The sequence below is a fragment of the Tamandua tetradactyla genome, chromosome 1 (genome assembly GCF_023851605.1).
Source record: "Tamandua tetradactyla isolate mTamTet1 chromosome 1, mTamTet1.pri, whole genome shotgun sequence".
In the NCBI taxonomy this organism is placed as follows: domain Eukaryota; kingdom Metazoa; phylum Chordata; class Mammalia; order Pilosa; family Myrmecophagidae; genus Tamandua; species Tamandua tetradactyla.
The window spans coordinates 684,379-703,655 of record NC_135327.1 but is presented as its reverse complement, the minus strand read 5'-3'; positions in this window follow the sequence as shown (position 1 = coordinate 703,655).

Sequence of the window (19,277 nt, the reverse complement as noted above, 5' to 3'; positions counted from 1 at the left end):
AATTTGTATCAGAGGGACTCAGGCTGGGTTAAAGAAGGAAGAGAAGAGGAGAAGAAGGGAGAGAAGGGAAGGAAGAACCCTATTTTTATGGGAATGTTGGGGGGACTGTGTTTTGTTACCCGGGAGAGTGAAGGATGACTTCAGGGATGCTGAAGGGTATGACAGAGCTATTGAACAAGAGGAATGGCAAAGGAGATTTATTTTGCAAATATTGATTATGAATTTTATCCTCTTTATTATCATTTTGAGAGAGGAAGAAAAGATTGGACTTGTTTTTAATGTTTTATTATGGTAATAAAATTCACTCAACATTGTGTCTTCAGGGTTGGAAGATGTATCAAAACTTCATTCATTTTTAGGGTTGAAAGGTATCCCATTATAAGTACACATCACATTTTGTTTATCCATTCATTAGCTGATGGACACTCGGGTCATTTCCACCTTTTGGTTATTGTGAATGGTGCTGCTATGAACGTTGGTCTACAAGCATCTTTTGTGCTCCTGCTCTCAGCTCTTTGGGGTATACCTAGGAGTGGAACTGTTGGGGCATATGATGATTGTATGTGCAACTTTTTGAGGAAGCACCAAACTGTTTTCCACAGTGACTGCAACATTTTGCATTCCAACCAGCAATGTGCAAGAGTTCCAGCTGCACCATATTCTCTCCAAAACTAATGCTGTTGTTGTTGTTTAAAATAATAGCCATTGGGCGGGCCACGGTGGCTCAGCAGGTAAGAATGCTTGCCTGCCATGCCCAAGGACCTTGGTTCGATTCCCAGTGCCTGCCCATGTGAAAAAATAAAAATAAAAAAATAATAGCCACGCTGCTATGTATGAAGTTGTATGTCACTGTGGTTTTGATATACATTTCCCTACTGGCTTATGATGTTGAATATCTTTTTAGTTCTTGTTGGTCTTTTGTATATTTTCTTTGGAGAAGTGTCAATTCAAATCTTTTGCCTGTTCTTAAATTGTCTTTTTGTTATTGATGAGCTTACTTTTATCATTCATTGCTGGATTTAAGTGCTTTGAACATAATTATCTGAAACTGGAATGAGGGGCTTTGGATTCATTTGGGTTATGGATGGTTAGGTAACATTAATGAATAGACAAATAATATATTCTTAATGTGAATAATTGGGGATAAATGAATAGCAGTAGCACACAGTAGGAAGGCACTAAGTTGTTATTTGAGCTACTTGATTAGTGGTTCTCAAATTGGGGTCCCTGGATCAACAGCATCAACAACATCTGGGAACTTGTTAGAAATGCAAATTTATGGCCCCAACCCACACCTTTGAATTAGAAACTCCTGGGATGGGGCCAACAGTCTGTATTTTTAGACCCTTTACCCAAGAATTCTGATGCCTGCTGATGTCTGAGAATCACTGATATTACAACCTTGCTATGTTCACGGTTCCTCCATTTAAAGGGAACAGTTCAGACTGTACCCAGCCAAGCCCCTCTGAAATTCTTGGGGGGGCTTTTGATAAAAGGGTAGCTATAGCAAATGTCTTCCTATGCATGAGAATAAATTCTTTTCTAACTATTTCATCATCTGAAAGGTCTATAAAGATAGAAGCATTGTCAGCTCAACAAGGAAAACAAGTGTGATGAGTACTGAAAGGGGAAGAAGAAAAATACGTGAATCAGTCACACTGAAAAACTGCATCAGCATCTCTGCCACGGCTGGGACACTAAGCCTGGAAAAGTGACTTAGTTGGGGTCTGTGTAATGGGGTCAGTGGTTCCAGGTGTACTCTACCTCTAATGTCACTGGCATCACAATCATGCTTATTCTTTTGCCTTTTAACTGGCTTTTTTTTTTGTCTTATGGCAATAACTTAGTAAGGTGTGACCTTTATTGTTTTTCATTCATCAGTACCAGAAGTTTTTTCTTTAAATAGCAATTTTTTTTCCAAGTATAAAAATGTTACCTGTTTAAGGTAGAAATTTGTTTTAAACAATGAAAGATATCCCAAATAATAAAATTAAATAACCTATCAGTACTCCCGCAATACGGAGATATCCACTGTTAATATTTTAGGAAATAATACATGTATATATCTTGTTGTTTTGTTTCCTGTTTCTCCCCATTATATTATGAAATTTTACCCATGTCTTTCAATATTCTTTGAAAATATGATATTTAGGTACAGCAGAAATTTTTTATGTGTGTGACAAATATGCTATAATTTGCTTACCCATTTCTTCCCTAATGTTTGCTTTCTTTCTATTAAAACTTGATTATCACAAATATCTTTATAAATGATAGTCTAAGCATTTAATTATTTCCTTAGTTTAGAAGCACTGATTGGAGATTTTTAAGGAAAAGAATATGACATTTTAAAGACCTTTGACTGTATTATCAAATTGCTTCACAAAAGAGTTATATCAACTTTATACTCTCATTTCAATCTGGTAACAGAATATGAGAGTGTCTATTTTATGTCTTGCAAATACTGGATTCTTCTTTTGTGAATCATTTATGATTTTTGCCTCCCCAACCCCATTAGGAATGTTTGTGGTTATTATTGATCTGTAAGACCTCTGTACATATTGTCTTTAACCTTGTGTTATATAGAACACTAATTCTTTCCTTGCCTTTTGCCTGCTTTTTCATTTTGTCTATGGTATATTTTGAGCTGACATGTTTTTGCAGTTAGGTATATTTATCATTGCCTTCTACATCCTAAAATGAAATAAAAATTCAAATGTCTTTTCTTTTAGTTGATTTTTATTTCATTTTTAATATTTAGCTCTTTATTTTACCTGGGATTTATTTTCATTAATTAAGACAGACTTTATTTTCCAATGATGACTGAAAACTTACCTCCCATTTTATATGCTTTTTTGTGGTGTTACTTGGCCACTTTTTTGTTAAGAGATGGATCGATTCCTCTATCTTTTTGAGGCCCTGAGACTGCTTTGACTAATAATACATGACAGAAGTGGTGCTGTGCCTGGTACAGGCCTGAGGTCCTTATCAGCTTGGAAGCTTTCTTGTTCTGCCTTTGGGAAGCCAGCCACCAGGTTGTGAGAAGCCCAGGCCATGCGGTGTGTCCATGTGCAGGTGTTCTGGCTAATAGCCCAGCGCCAATCATCAGCACGTGTGGTCACCTGTCAGCACATTTGGGAGCCATCTGCACTATCCACCCCAGAGCCACTTTTAGATGACTGCAGCCTTAGCTGACCTCTGACTGCAATGCATGAGGAGACCCTAAGTGAGAAGTAAGCAGCTGAGCCCAGTCAACTCCCAGAAGCACAAGAGATAATAATAAATTTTTGTCTTGAAGATCCTAAGTTTTGGGGTGGTTTGTTATGCAGTAATAATCAGAAAATACCTGACATGAACTAGGGTTTAACGTTTATCTTTTTCTCTGCACAGTGAACAGTTGTCTTGCTACCATTTAACAATCCCCTTTCCCCACTCATTTGTGATGCCATCGTTTTATGTTTCTGTTGTTTCTTTGTTCAGTCTTCTTTCTATGTTCCACAGTTCTTTATTTTCATGTCTTTATAACATTTCTAGTCTCTTTTTCAAAGCTCCTTTTAACTGTTAGTACTAGTTTATTATTCCTCATGAACTTTGGAGTCCTTTTATCAAGGTAGATGGGGAGCTCACTACACCTTTGCACTGAACCAGTGGCTTTCTCCCTGGGGCGGTGGTGGTGGCAGCATTTGGCAATCTCTGGACCAGTCTTGGTTGTCATGACTGGGGTAGGGATGATACTGACATTTGCTGGGTAGAGGCCAGCGATGCTACTAAGCATCTTACAAGGCACAGCACATTATTCTCTCCCCGACCCCTGCAGCAATGAATTTTTAAACTAAATGTAAGTAATGCCAAGATTGAGAAACCCTGCATTAAAGCTATAAAGTAGTTTTGAAAAATCAACATCCTTACTATATTTAGTCTTCTCACCCAGGAACGTGTATATCTCTACATTTTTTCAAATTTTACTTAATGTATCTCAGAAAAAAAGATGAGTTTTCCTCATATCATGTGCTGTTCATAGGTGATTTTTATTTTTAAAAAAATTTTCATTATATTTTCAAATTCTAGTTGATAGTAAATAAGAAACTTATTTGCCATTTTATATTGTCTTTACACTTGGTTGAATTTTATTTTCACATATAATTTTTAGTAGATTCTTTTGAATTTATAGGTAGAAAGAATTCCTGAAATTTAACTTGGTGAAAAGGAAAGGGAGTAAACTCGATGTTTACTCAGAAAAATGTTTGAACTGGAAGGGACTTGAGAGATTCTTTAATCCCTTACCTTCATTTTAGTGATGATATCTCTGAGAGGTCAAAGAAGTTGATTTACCTGCCTCAGTGTAATGTAGTTAATTAGCACAGGAGCCTAGAATGGAAAGAAGCACAAAAAATTGCCTTTGCAGGAGGGCAGTGAAAATTCTTGATATTTACATAAAACATGTAAAATGACACTGTGCTTGGCCTTTTGGGATAGTAGAAAGAGTTGGGAACGACCTTTGAAGTTTCTCTTCCAGTTTCCCCCCCTTCATTCACTACAATATTGCGGCACCCTCTCCTTGTGTTCTTCTAGGGACAAGAACTTTCTGCTTCACGGTGTTCCCAGCCACTTCTGCTGGAAACTTCTTCTCTACTTTAGCTGTATTTTGCCTTCTTAAGGATCCCATGTCCTTTATGGCTGAGTGGCACTGGAGGAAGCAGTGCTTTCCCCAGCTGCTGAAGTGGCAACTTAAAGAGGTTTGGATGGTAGTAGAAAACAATTGCGTTCCTTGTGGGTTGATTTAGGTGGGATATGAAGTTGGGACAGTTTGAGGTTCTGGGTTACAAGTGTACAAGACCTGTGTGACCTGGGCATCCTATAAATACGGTTGAATAGAATTGAATTTTATTTGTGGTTTTTGTATTTGTTCTTTTTTTTCTGAGAGGTCTATAGATAAGAGTTCTGTTCAAGGAGGGATGAGAGTCTTAACCCCAAATGCCCCTCTTTCTGTCCCCTTCTGAAGGTTCTCCTTTCCTTGGGGCCTTCAACAGAGGTCTCGCTCCATCCCCTGCTGTGAGCAAGTTTAAACAGAAACAGACGATTCTTATGCTTCATCCCCAGGTGAGGCATGGAAATGCCCATGGCACAGGGACTCCATCCAAACTCATTGACATAATGAAGAACCTTTCATTATTTCAGACTCCTGAAGGCCAAATTTTTCTTCTGAACAAAGACAAAGAAAGGCCACAGTGCAAAGGAATTCCCTCAGTGCATAATTGCTAATTGGACAATTGTTCTGCAATTATTATTATGCCAGGAAGTAAGTATCCTTATAGCCTTACTCACTCCTTGTAAACTTTGAGATGGAAATCTTTTAAAAAATTATGCTGTTAAATTTGAGATGCAGAAATTGGATTTTTTTCTGCTTTTCTTAATGAGGTGCTTGCTGTTTCTTAGGAGCCTGAGTGTCGGTGCTATGGCAAATTTAAATTTGGCACATAAATAAGCAGGCATGAGTTCTACTAAAATTTATGGCTGCCCAAGCTTTAAGAAGATTTGAGCAAACTCACACTGCCACTCTTCTTTAAAATGCTGAAGGAAAACAGTCTCATTTCATACATTTTGTCTGCTCTGGAAGAGTGATGGCTTTGTATGCTCTTGGTTTGTAGACAATATGGAAAGAAGAATCTGTCTGTGGGCATTTTCAGATTTAATTTTTGGACTGATGGAATTGGTCTTTAGGCACTGCTGTAGTGAGTCCCCGTGCCTCTCTTCATCCCTCACCCCTCCACTGCGCTTCCCCCTTTTCTTGTCCAGCTCTTTATCTTTCCCTGAGCACCCGGGCCCCAAACCCAGCCCTCACGGTGTGTAAGGAGTCCACCATCTACCATCTTCACTCTATTCTGAGTGAAAAGACAGTTTTACCTGTCTCCAAGGTATTTGCACCATCAAGCATCACTTATGACAGATAGCCCAATAGAAACTGTGGGGTATGGTAGCAAGTGGAGTGTGTTGGGTACCCACTACTTGGAGCTTTGGTCCTGACTCTGCCAATAACTAGCTCTGCAACCTGGGAAAGTCACTTCACCTCTCTGGACCTGAGTTGTGTCATCTATAAAATAAGGTGGTTTGGAAAATGATTTCTAATGTTATTTCTTAGTTTAGAGGCTATGAATTTATAGCATGGGTGGGAGCAGGGACACATTCATCTTTTTCTCATGAGGGAAGCCCCTCAAGTTACTCCATCATCTTTCTGATTTAAAGGTAGTGTTTTAGATTATGAGAGATTAAAGGTTTTCAGATGTGATCTGCTTGTGGTTTGGGGCTAAATGGTATGCTATGATCTGGTGAGATGAGATTATCTCATTCAGTCTTCAGAAAGCCCCAAGATAGGCCTGCCAAGGGAGGCTTACTTTAAGTGATTTGGCCAAGGTCGTACAACTCCATAGCCACAGACCAAACTTGGCCTCCTAAGCTTGTGAATTTACTCTGGCTTGGAGGCCTCTCTTCCCTACCACTGACCTTGCCCACCCCACATCCATATCTCTCTCCTCCTTATGTTAATGCTTTTATTGGATGGTGAAAGCAGGGAGTAGCTCATAGCTGCTTGTCTGTGAACAGTGGGTGGCTGCTTAGACTCTGCTTTAAGGTTAGTGCAGTGTTGTAAACGCAGTCTTGGGCTCCTGAGGCAAGAGCTCACAAAAGTCCTCCTTTGGGCTTTATTTACATTGTTTTAAGGTTAGTTGATCATCAGTAAAAGTGGCCCTATAAAATACAGGGCATGTGCAGGAAATAGATTGCCCTTCAGGATATTTTGTGTTTACTTCTTGTTGCATCTGATACACACTTGGCCTTGTGCTCGGCTGTGTGTGTAAGAGTTTGTTTGTTATCAGGATCTAACATGGATCCTGATGAATTGTGCATACTCAAGAATTATTTATTATATGAATGAATGACTAAATGACAAAGTTACATAATCATTTTTATAATATTTATGTGTTTTCACAGCTTGTTCCTGAACAGCATCATCATCATTTTCATCACTGAAATTATGCCATACCCACCTCAGTATTCCAGCAGTTCTTACCTTATGTTACTAGCTATTGACTCGTACCATAATTCTCTTGATCTCTGTACCAGTGTTCTTACCATGCAGTTTAACTATTGAATGAACAAGTGAATTGGCCGCTAAATACCAAAAATTCTTGAAAGGCAGAGGGATTGAAGAGGGATTATCTGTAAAGGTTAGTGTTATCTCGGGGTAACAGGGAAGGTCACCATGACTCGAGCTGTGTAAAATGTGCCACCCCTTCTAGACGTTACCTAACCCCCTTGCTGTCAAAGAGAATCTCGGAGAAACAATACGAAACAGCTCCCGGAGCCACGACAGAGACCAAAAAGACAGCGTACCCCATTCTGGAACGGCTGAACGGGCAGGGAGAATCCGCTGCAGTAAGATACCTGAGGGGTGCGCGTTTTCCCGGCCGGGGCAGCTGGCGACTGGGGTCCCCTCCACGCACGTGGCTCCCCGGTCTGACTGGGAACGTTGGATAGCGGGGCCCTCCCGCCACGCTTGGCGTCTCGGGCCAGCTGGGCAATTTGGACTGGCACTCCCCCAAGCCACGGCGGCCGGCGACCCCCCCCTCCACGCGCGGTTTCCCGGCCGACTGCGAGATTCAGATTGGCAAGTTAAAGGAGCCACAGCATCTTTTACTGGTGGGCCCCGCAGACAGACGAGCGCCACGAGCGCCACCTACTGGGCAGGAAAAGAAAAACAGAGCCCAGAGATTTCACAGAAAAATCTTTCAACCAGCTGGGTGCCACACCCAGGGAAATCTGATCAAATGCCCAGACACCAGCAGAAAATAATGGATGACGCTCGGAAAATTGAAGATATGGCCCAGTCAAAGGAACAAACCAATAGTTCAAATGAGATACAGGAGCTGAGACAACTAATGCTGAATATACGAACAGAAATGGAAAAACTCTTCAAAAACCAAATCAATAAATTGAGGGAGGACATGAAGAAGACATGGGCTGAACAAAAAGAAGAAATAGAAAATCTGAAAAAACAAATCACAGAACTTATGGGAGTGAAGGACAAAGAAGAAAAAATGGAAAAAACAATGGATACCTACAATGGTAGATCTAAAGAGACAGAAGCTACAATTAGTGAACTGGAGGATGGAACATCTGAATTCCAAAAAGAAACAGAAACTATAGGGAAAAGAATGGAAAAACTTGAGCAGGGGATCAGGGAACTGAATGACAATATGAAGCGCACAAATATATGTGTTGTGGGTGTCCCAGAAGGAGAAGAGAAGGGAAAAGGAGGAGAAAAACTAATGGAAGAAATTATCACTGAAAATCTCCCAACTCTTATGAAAGACCTAAAATTACAGATCCAAGAAGTGCAGCGCACCCCAAAGAGAATAGACCCAAATAGGCGTTCTCCAAGACACTTACTAGTTAGAGTGTCAGAGGTCAAAGAGAAAGAGAGGATCTTGAAAGCAGCAAGAGAAAAACAATCTGTCACATACAAGGGAAACCCGATAAGACTATGTGTAGATTTCTCAGCAGAAACCATGGAAGCTAGAAGACAGTGGGATGATATATTTAAATTACTAAAAGAGAAAAACTGCCAACCAAGACTCCTATATCCAGCAAAATTGTCCTTCAAAAATGAAGGAGAAATTAAAACATTTATAGACAAAAAGTCACTGAGAGAATTTGTGACCAAGAGACCAGCTCTGCAAGAAATACTAAAGGGAGCACTAGAGTCAGATATGAAAAGACAGAAGAGAGAGGTATGGAGTAAAGTGTAGAAAGAAGGAAAATCAGATATGATATATATAATACAAAAGCCAAAATGGTAGAGGAAAATATTATCCAAACAGTAATAACACTAAAAGTTAATGGACTGAATTTCCCAATCAAAAGACATAGAATGGCAGAATGGATTACGACCCAGCAATACCACTGCTAGGTATCTACTCAAAGGACTTAAGGGCAAAGACACAGACGGACATTTGCACACCAGTGTTTATAGCAGCATTATCTACAATTGCAAAGAGATGGAAACAGCCAAAATGTCCATCAACAGACGAGTGGCTAAACAAACTGTGGCATATACCTACGATGGAATATTATGCAGCTTTAAGACAGACTAAACTTATGAAGCATGTAATAACATGGATGGACCTAGAGAACATTATGCTGAGTGAGTCCAGCCAAAAACTAAAGGACAAATACTGTATGGTCCCACTGATGTGAACTGACATTCGAGAATCAACTTGGAATATATCATTGGTAACAGAGACCAGCAGGAGTTAGAAACAGGGTAAGATAATGGGAAAAACCGCCTGCACCAGGACCCAGGGGTGAGCTCACAACTCCCTACCTGGGGTTCTGTGAGCTCTGCCCGGGAGCCCAGGAATAAACTCACTCAGTCTAAGGTTTCTTGGTCTGCCTCTTCTCTCTTTCGCCTCCTAAACCTTACAGTTACATAATGCCATCCATTCATACTTGCATGCATGATACCACTTATAGTACCTAAACAGAACAAATTAAGATATTGTTCTTGACTTTTTTGCTTAAATATGAGAACTGAGATGTTGGATGCTGTGGGTAAGCATTTGTTCCAGCTCTGGGAGAAGAATCTGTTTCCAATTGTCCTGCCTTGTCTCCAATTGCAGTATTTGTCCAGACGTGTGGAGGGTGGTGGTTAAGAGTGAACTAGCTTAATGTACATCTGAGCACCTGTTTTGGAGCAGAATTCCTGGGCTGAAATCCTCACTCTTAGAAAGTTACTATCTTTTCTGAACCCCAGGTTTCCTCCCCTGTGAAATGAGATGGTAACAATTGTACTCATCTTGTGGGGTTGTTATTCAGACTGAGTTACATAATCCATGTATAGAGCCAAACTCCCTAGATCAAGTGAGCTTTCTATTAATATTGGTTCTCATTTTATTTTTAATCTATGCATTATTATTAGTAGTAGTAGTAGCAGATGTGTAAATTCTTGGCGAGGAAATACAATCACCATGTTGAGAGCTAGGTAACCTTTATAGCTCCTTTGTGGTCCTAATGAATAGCTAAGGAAAGGAAGTAAAGAGAGACATTTGTTATGACTGTTTCCATGGAGGGCTTCATGGAAAAGGTAACAAGTCAAATTGTTTGGAAGGGCTGGTGGGTAGGGAGGAGCTGTGAGGGTGGTGAGGCATGCAGTCTGCCTGGTGGGAAGGGGGTGAAGTGAACAGGTTAGAAATGGCCTGGGCAAAAAAGGAGGAGCCTTCACCACCCCCAGCTCCAGGTCTCCCAGCAATCTCCCAGTTCTAGATCATCAAAGACTTTTTTCTTTTAGTTCTTTCCACACTTGCCTGTGGAAAGAGGCACTGTATTTTAAGGTGCTACAGGTGTGGTATGAGATCCTCTGTCTGTAGACCTCTCTGGAGTGTCTGCTGTGTGCAGGACCCCATGGCCTGGAAACTCTGGGGTTTGGGGTAGGCAAAGAAGGCAAAGAAGATACACTCCCTGTTCTCACAGACCTGCCAGTTAAGGGGGAAAGAGTAAGCTATATGTAAAGCTAATCCAAGGTAGAAAGTGATCAATAACACAAGACATGCAGAAATAGCATTATCTGGGTGTTCAGAGGAGGGAGAAAGCATGTAAGCTTGGGATAGGAGGCAGGAATCTGGAAGGTTTGTTTCAAGGAAGAGGTGGCATTTGAACTGCTCTCTGATGGGGTGAAGGAGTGTGGAGGGTCGGGAGGGGTGGTGGTCAGGGGTTCCAGGCTGTCTGGAGTGTAGACTGTGTGAAGAGATGGCAGTGGGGAATTAAGGCTGTGGTCAGACCTTGTGTAAATGTCGCAAAGAAACTGATGTACCCAGATCTCTTCCAGGACCAGTGATAATTAGGAAGAGTTTTCCTGAAGCTGGTTTTGCTGTAATGAGAAAAAAGAGGGAAGGAGAAGAGGGATTGAGACCTAAAGCATTCCAAGTGTTCAACTTAAATGTTAACTCCTTTGTGTGATTAACATCTAACTTATTCTTAACAATGCAAAAGAAAAAGGGACAGAGAAATATAATGCAGTAGTAACCATCTAACTTAAAAAAAAAAAAGAATCCTGGCTGGTTTATGCTGTTTCCTGTTTTCAATGTAATACATATGTAGCTATTATAAAGATAACCGTGCAAACTGGAACAACAGACTAGATGTACTTTCACAATTTCCTGTGTTCTGCAGAGCTGCCAGGGAGCTATTTTCAAACATATTCCTAGTTTAGCCATTAGAAAACTTTTACGGGTTTTATTTGTATAAACTCAGCAACTAAAATAGTGCTTCCAGAAAGATGGATGAGCTCATTGCTGTCTGCTCTGAACCAGGCAGGTCAGTGACCTGCCCAGCATTGTTGGCGGCAGCCAGGGCAGGCTGACTTCACCCGCAGTTCCACTTGAAGAGAGACATTGTTTCTTCCACCGGGTTTGTCAGATGCTTTCCTCTCCACACACCAGCATGTCTTAGCAGTCCCTGAATGTTCCTGTGTGTACTTTAGGAAACTAAAGAGCAAGTAGCCCTGGAAATGCCTGCAGAGTGCTCTGCACAGCTGTCGGAGGCCCCCAGCAAAGAGCAAGATGTAAACGTCTCTGTGCCCCACACTGTCCACACACAGATACTGCCTAGGGAGGCTCCACGCTGCAGACTGCTTCCTTCTAACCCTTTAAATGTCAATGAGAAACCTGCCCTGCGTGGTGAAAAGAAGTAATAATTAACAGCTCCCAGGGTTTGATGAGTGTGTGGAGAGGCTGGGCGCAGAGCCATGCACGGGAAAGTGACGCGTGCCGCCGCTCGGCTCCAGCTTGACTCGGAACTTCCATACAGGATGTCCTCAGACAATCTCAAAAGGAGAGAAAGATGACTATGATGACCCACCAGCCCTCTTCTTGGATCTTCGTCAATGAGAGGACATTCATTACCAGGGAACAACTTAATTCTTTGTTGGAGACCTATAACATTTTTTATGAAAACCAGAAAAATCTGCACATTTTATATGGACAGGGGAATGACACGCTGGGGGGAATTTGATGATCTTTATCATATTAGTGAACTGGACAGAACCCAGATTCCAGTGACTGAAGTAAACAACTCCCAGGAAGATTATGTATTTTATCACAGCAGTACACTGAAGCCTTGTGCACGTGAAGAACCAGAGTCTTCAATGCTCTACAGAAGCATGATGTTGAGGTTTCTACATTTCGTAGGATATTAACTGCACGATGTTGGTTTTGATGAAGGAATCCACGGCTGAAAATGAGTGGTGTCAATGGATTCTGAATGTTAAATTTCAGGTGCTAGGGCAGGGTGACTGGAAAGGCAAGAGGGAAATGGTAAGATGCTTTAATCTGGTATAAAATTTAATGTGTTTGACTCTGAAGATGCCACCCAGCAGACAACCAAAATGGAGAAAGAATAGCAAAGTAGTTTTAGAAAGGCAAATGATCCTCCTCAGAATAAAATAATAAAATAAAATAAAATCCTGTTACATTGATTCTGGCTGGTTTAAATGAGCAGCTTTTGAATTATCCTTCCCTTCCACTGTGTTTATCTAGAGGACTGGTTAATTTCTTTTACTAGGCTAATCCTGGAACCGAAGTCATAAAAAGAAATCCATCTTTAGGTAGGAGAATAGCTGTTTGGGGTGAATTTGTCCAGGGTTCTGTCCTTACTGGAGAAAAACATAATTCACTATTAAGTGAATTATAACTACAGATGCTAATTTAGAAATCAGTGTTCCAGACTCAGGTGACTTTGATAAGACTTTTATTCTTTTCAGCCTTATGTATTTGTGAGTGCACTCTTGGGAGGACTGCTGCTGGGTAGTGTTGCATGTCAGAGATGAGGGAAGTTTAGTTATTAACCCAAAATAGAGGGTAAAGACGGGCAATAGACAGGCTGTGGAATGAGGAAAGGGTCAGCTTGAAACATTTCCAAAAGGTATTTCTGTTGTTTGTACTTGTTAATTATTAATATTAATTATTGATGAAAAACGGTTTTGAGTTACATGCCACACATTGTTTAGGAATAAATTATCACATTACTTATCTGAAAATGTAGTAGACATTAAACTGTTAAAAATAATCAATATATATTAATTTAGTAAGATTTACCCCTTCCTTCAACATTGAAGGCAAAAATCCATTAATTTCTTGCACATCAAGAGTTTGTGTAATGAACGTGTACTTTCTCCTCCTCTTTAGATAGCTTTTAACACTCAATGGATTTTTAAAAACTAAACTTGACCAAATAGAGTCAATAATGGGAAAGTATCTGCAAATATGAGTACTGTGCTTTGTCTCAAAGTTTCATGCCTTTTTGGATATGCACTCTAGGATTCTCTTCATTTCTTGGAAATGAGCTTTTTAGGAGTTTCTACATTTTGTAGTTTATCATTTAGGTTTAAATGCAGAATATTCTGTTTAAGTTCCAGTGGACAGGTATGCCCGTGATTGAAGATTGCTTTGGGAGTCAGATCTGGTTGATGCTCGTGTTGATAGAGAGAGGGACTGAGAGAGAGAGAATGAGGGAAAAGGAAGGAATGAGAAGAGAGGGATTGAGAGAGTGGGGTTCAGAGAGAGAAAAGAGAGAGGCATTGCGAAAAAGAGAGATTGAGGTTGGACTGGGAATCGGTGTGGTTTAGCAACCTTGTTCTCTGAGTCAGGCCGTAAAAGTCTATGTTGTTTATGCTTTTGGCACTGTGGGCATTTTGAACATTATTAGATCCATGTTAGCTTCAGCTATAATATATGCTAGATTTTTTGTGGGCTGTACTCATTTTCTAACTGTAGACTGTGCCTTTCTGAGATAGCAGCAATTTTACACTAAGATGCTAGTCATATTACTGATTACCTAATAGTTGTTTGATTGCAGAAAGTTCACACACACAGTTGAGCCACTTCTGGCATTCATTTTGCATTTGCCTGGGTGGCTCCCAGAGGTAACCTGATGTTGAGTAGGGGGAGGTTGTAATAGTGGCTTGCAGACCTTCCCTAAGGCAGGTGAGTAGGCTGATCCTGGGTCAGATCATTATCTCTGTCTTCTGAAGGACTTGCCCACTGACCTCATACACAGCCTGGTGTTTGATCTCTGAGCAGTTGATTCACCAATCTACAGAGCCCCAGTCTAAAACCACAGATTCTCTAGGGGTATCTGTGAGGATTGCCTTGCTGTTATGAAGGTTATGGTTTCTACGCCTTGCTTTCAATGGGCTCCCTTTCCTTTGGGAAGAAAAATTCTTCAATGGTGAAAAATGAAAGAACACTTTCATTTTTGAAGCAAGCTGGCAGTGATTGGCTTTTCCAGAGAAGGTTATTGGTGAAGACAGTTATGAAGAATAAGTAACTCTTTTAAGTGAACAACATGTTCTTGCTTAACTATTTCCCAGGACAATTCTAAAGAAATATAATACAGGTAAGTTTTATTATGTTCTCATTGTGAGTTAAGTTCATGAGAAATAAAAATAGGATTACAATCATAGAGGAGGAAATGCATTTTCATACCAGTGGCTTGCATTTTACATCTCATGAATTCTCACCATTTATAAAATTATCTGGTTTCTTGCCCCTAACACATGGTTGATTTTTTTTTCCTCTCTTTTTTTCCATCTAGAGAACTTTGAATTATTTTTATTCATAAGTGAAAAATGTATTACAGCTTTATTTCCTTTTATTAATCATTCCTTCTTGCCTTTAACCACCTCTCTGACTTTTTGGCATGTGAAGTCCAATGAGCTCATGCTTAATCATGTATAAACAACCATCTAATTATATGGTTTTGGGTTTTCATTTGACCGACTAAACAAAAATGACACAGAAAAGAGAGACCTGACAACCTCCCCATCTTCAGATACTTGGCTTTTCTCTCCCCTAGCCCTTCATGCATTTAGTAAAATGCTTGTTATAACTTATTAAAAAAATCAGTTTGCGTTTGCCAAGTCACTGAGGTAAAATTGTTCTTTTTAAGGCTATATGTCAAAAAACAAGTCAGTCTAGCTGAATTATATGTTGTCCTTTCAAATTCTGTTCTTTCCTCCCAGGATGGAGGTGTTCTAAGCATACCTCCTGCTGCTGGTGTCAGGTGACAGAGGAACACTGAGGGGCACAGTGTCTCAACCCCTGTCCCCTTGCCTTCTCCCCCGCAGTGCAACAACACCTCTTCCAGTTGCCATATCTTCCCACCCTCCCCCAAACCACTTTGAGTGACCCATTTTTTTTTATTTTAAAAAAACATGTGCATTTATTGGTTTTCCCTTTTATAATAAAATTATTTAAGAGAAGAAAACATAAAAAGTGCATGTTACATGTTGAATTGTGTCGCCTCCAAAAGACATGAATGTGACCTTACGTGAAAATAGACTCTTCGAGGGTATTATTAAGATGAGGCCAAATTAGATTAAATAGATGGGCCCTAATCCATATTTCCTTACATTCTAATCAGATAGGGAGAATTAGAAACAGACATATAGACATAGGAGAGAATACTATGCAAGAACTAGGACAGAGATTTAAGCCCAAAGACTGTCAGCAAAAAATCAGAAGCTAGGAAAAGGCAAGGATTTGTTTTTCTTCTACAGATTTCAGATTTCTAGCTTCCTGAACTATGTATGAGACTATTAATTTCTGGTGTTTTAAGCCATCCTGTTTTTGGTACTTTGTTGAGTGACCCATTTTTGAAGGAAAGTAGTGGGAAATCGCTCCAAACAACGGTGTTTGCTGTGCTTTAACAGGAAGAAGGAGGTCGTCAGTTCCCTTTTCTTTCTCACAGGCTTGGTCCTAGAATGCCAAACACAGAGGAAAATCTCTTCTGAGTGCTTTAGATGGTTCCAGCATAAAGGGAAGGAGGAGAAGGAAGTGTTTGTGGGGGCGGGGGGAGACACTTCCTCTAACTTTTTTCTGGATATTTCTCAAGGACGATATTTCATACAGTAGGTTTGGCTAATCAGTACGTTAATAGCTATAGGAAAAAAGAGAAGGGGACATGTGTGAAATTTGGCCAAAGTGATTTATTTTCTCACTAATCCTTTAGCCTTAAAGCATAACTTAATTTCTCAAAGTACTGTGAATCTGAAACATGCATATCCCTAAAGGCTAAAATTTCATAGACTTAGATGGTTTAGATTCGGAAGCAAGTTATATTGACTCCACTTTGGGAATTTAGAGTTAGAAGTGTCTCACTAAGATAAATGTTTAAGCAGTCTTCCTTCTTGAAAATATTTTAGATGTAACTTCATTTTTTTTGCCCACCGTAAGGAGATAATAGCACCAAGGGATTTATAGGAATTTATTGTAATATTTTATTACAAAATGAGGATTGGTTTCAGGGTTCAAGTTCCACTCATTGTGCAAAAAGAAAATTAAAGTGAGACTTCTGCTCTGGTAGGTAGCTTTGTTTTGTTAAGGAATGTTTAGAGCAAAGAGGAGAGAAAATCCTGACAGAGTTTATCATTTGTTTCACCTGGAGCAGTCAAAAGAGGCAGTACTAACCACCAAATTAAGAACTGTACTTAATGGACCCTTTGAGAATTGGGGAGTGATTTTATTTGGCTTATTCCTGGTAACTTTGAAAGGTATGGCATCTTACATTGGCTATGATGAGTTACTATCATAGGAAATGAGCTTTCAACTAACTTAGATTTCAACTTTTTATTGTCATTTATTCTCAGTTTCAATATTCAAATTCAGATAAGGAATTACTACTCCTTAAAAAATATTTCTTTAGGGAGAATATAAACACAACTCTCAATTTAGAATTGTCATAGTGACATCAGTTTGTATTGTGTTTTTTTTTTTTATGGGAACAGATTTGGGTTGGAAGCTGTGCTCTTCCTTGTTGTGTGGCCTAACTTCAGATAGTCTTAGTTATTGTTGGTACTCTGTCTGAATTAGCACAGGGTGTAAAGAGAAAACTGTCACATTTAGTTTAATATGAACTCACATTCCAAGCCTGCTTATAGAGGTGCTTAGGTTGCTTTAGTTCTGTTATGAGTTCAAAGAATAGCATTAAGTAAAAGAAACAGAGAACTTATATTATGCAGGTTCCAGGCAGATGGCTTCTGTGTTGAAATGTGTGATGTTAGAATTTTGTTTTTATGTTTTGGTTACAGTTCTGTAATTTTACACAATGACAGGTTGTTTGAACCAAAGGATAAATATTTCAGCCTTTCTCTCTCTCCAATTTTAAATGAACGTGAAGTGAGTATGTCTTACTCTTCCAACTCAAATATACAAGAAGTAGTTCTTTAAATTAGTTAATTTAAATCAAAATAAATCAGACTCCAGGGCTTATCTTTCTGGTTAGTGGGAAATTTAATTGTGGTCATCGTTGGTTGGAGTGCCCAGTTACCCTACCACCGCATGACAAGATCCCAGGGTCTTTGCACAGAGTAGAAAATTCCAAGAGGCTTTTCTGGTTATTGGTCCATCAGGTTACTGCTGAGAGGCTGTTGACCAAACTGGCATAGTGTCTAGAAGTCTGCTGCTTCTCTGTAGTGCTTGGGCACAGGAATCTTTGCTGCACCCAAGAAGGGAACAGCCTGGTTTGCTAGGCTGCTATAACAAGTACCAAAAGATGGGATGGCTCAATCTAACAGGCATTTATTGTCTTAAGGTTTCCCAAACTTTCAGTCCAAAACCAAGGTGTCAACAAGGCTGTGCTTTCTACTCAAAATCTGTAGCACTCTGTTGCTGGTTTGCTGAAATCCTTGGGGTTCCTTGGTTTGCATCTTTGCCTCCCATCACATGGTGATCTTGCTGCTTGTGTCTACTCTTTTGGTTTCCTCTGACTTCTGGCTTCTCCTCATGTGGCCTCATCTGACTTCTGGCTTCCAGTTTCTTCTTTCTTTAGAAGGTCCCCAGTTATATGGATTAAGATGCAGCCTGATTCAGGTCTAAAATAACATCTTCAAAAGCCCTGTTTACACATGGTTTATACCCACAGGAACATGGGTTAAGATTAAAAACATGTCTGTCACTGGGGTACATCATTCAACCTACCACAGAGCCCTAGAGTTCAGAGTCTGGACTTTGAAGGTTTACAGACCCTCTACCCACAGCCTTTCCTGGAAGCTGCAGAAGAAGAGATCACTGGGCCCGACTACTTGGGGAACCATCAGACTGCTATTCCTTCCCTGGCTTCAGGCAGTCTCACCTCTATCTCCCCTTCTCCTGTCTTCCTCCTCAGAGACACTTCCCTCTTCCCTGTCACCTCCAGAGCACATGTGTAATCTCAGTGAATTTAGGTTTCTACATGGGGCTGGGAAAAAAGGTGAATTCAAGCAATTAGCAGTATCTAGCTGTAGCTTGCTTAAGAATAGCCTCCAGAGTAGCCTCTTGACTCTATTTGAACTCTCTTAGCCATTGATACCTTATTTTGTTACATTTCTTTTCCTCCTTTTGTTAAAGGAGGCATGATCCCACAGTGCCAGGGCCAGGCTCATCCCTGGAAATCATGTCCCATGTTGCCAGAGAGACTTACACCCCTTGATGTCATGTCCTGTATAGCAGGGAGAGTAATGATTTTGCTTGCAGAGTTGGGCTTAAGAGGGAGAGGCCACATCTGAGCAACAAAAGATGTTCCCTGGAAGTAACTCATAAGCATAATTATTCGTAGACTTAGCTTCTCCACTACAGAAATAAGTTTCATAAAAACAAGACCCAAGATCAAGGGCTTGGCCTATTAACTTGAGAGTCCCTAGTGTTTGAGAGAGTATCTGGGGTTTCCTAGGTGGAAAGTTTAATAGTTCCATATTTTTTCTCTATTCCTCAAGGCACTTTGCCAATACTTTTTAATTATCTGCCCAACATACTCTGGGATGCATCTGGGTACTACGTTAAGCTATACAGGGTTACAAGCCCTTGGTCCCATTCTGGGTTTCGTGTATTTGGGTTGTTTAAATTAACTATCCAGACAGGTTGAGTGAGATTGTGTGCTACAAAAAAATTAGATTTTGGTCAAAATAAGTGAAGTTCTAAAATATAGACCTGTCATCCTTTGCCCTGTGTTCTGATTTACCTTAGTCCCAACCAGATCGGCTTCGCTCTCATCTCTATTGAAGTCTGCTCTCTTTTTTTTTGTTTCTTTGACAGTTGTTGTATGTGGCAGTGCTGACTTTCACAGCAAGTAGCATCTAATTTTAGCCTTCTTATAATCTCTGAGATAAGGGGGACAAAACACAAATAGCTTAACAAATTTTCTTGCCCTATACCTGGGCTGCTGAAGGGGCTTTGGAACATAGAGTTAAAAATCTG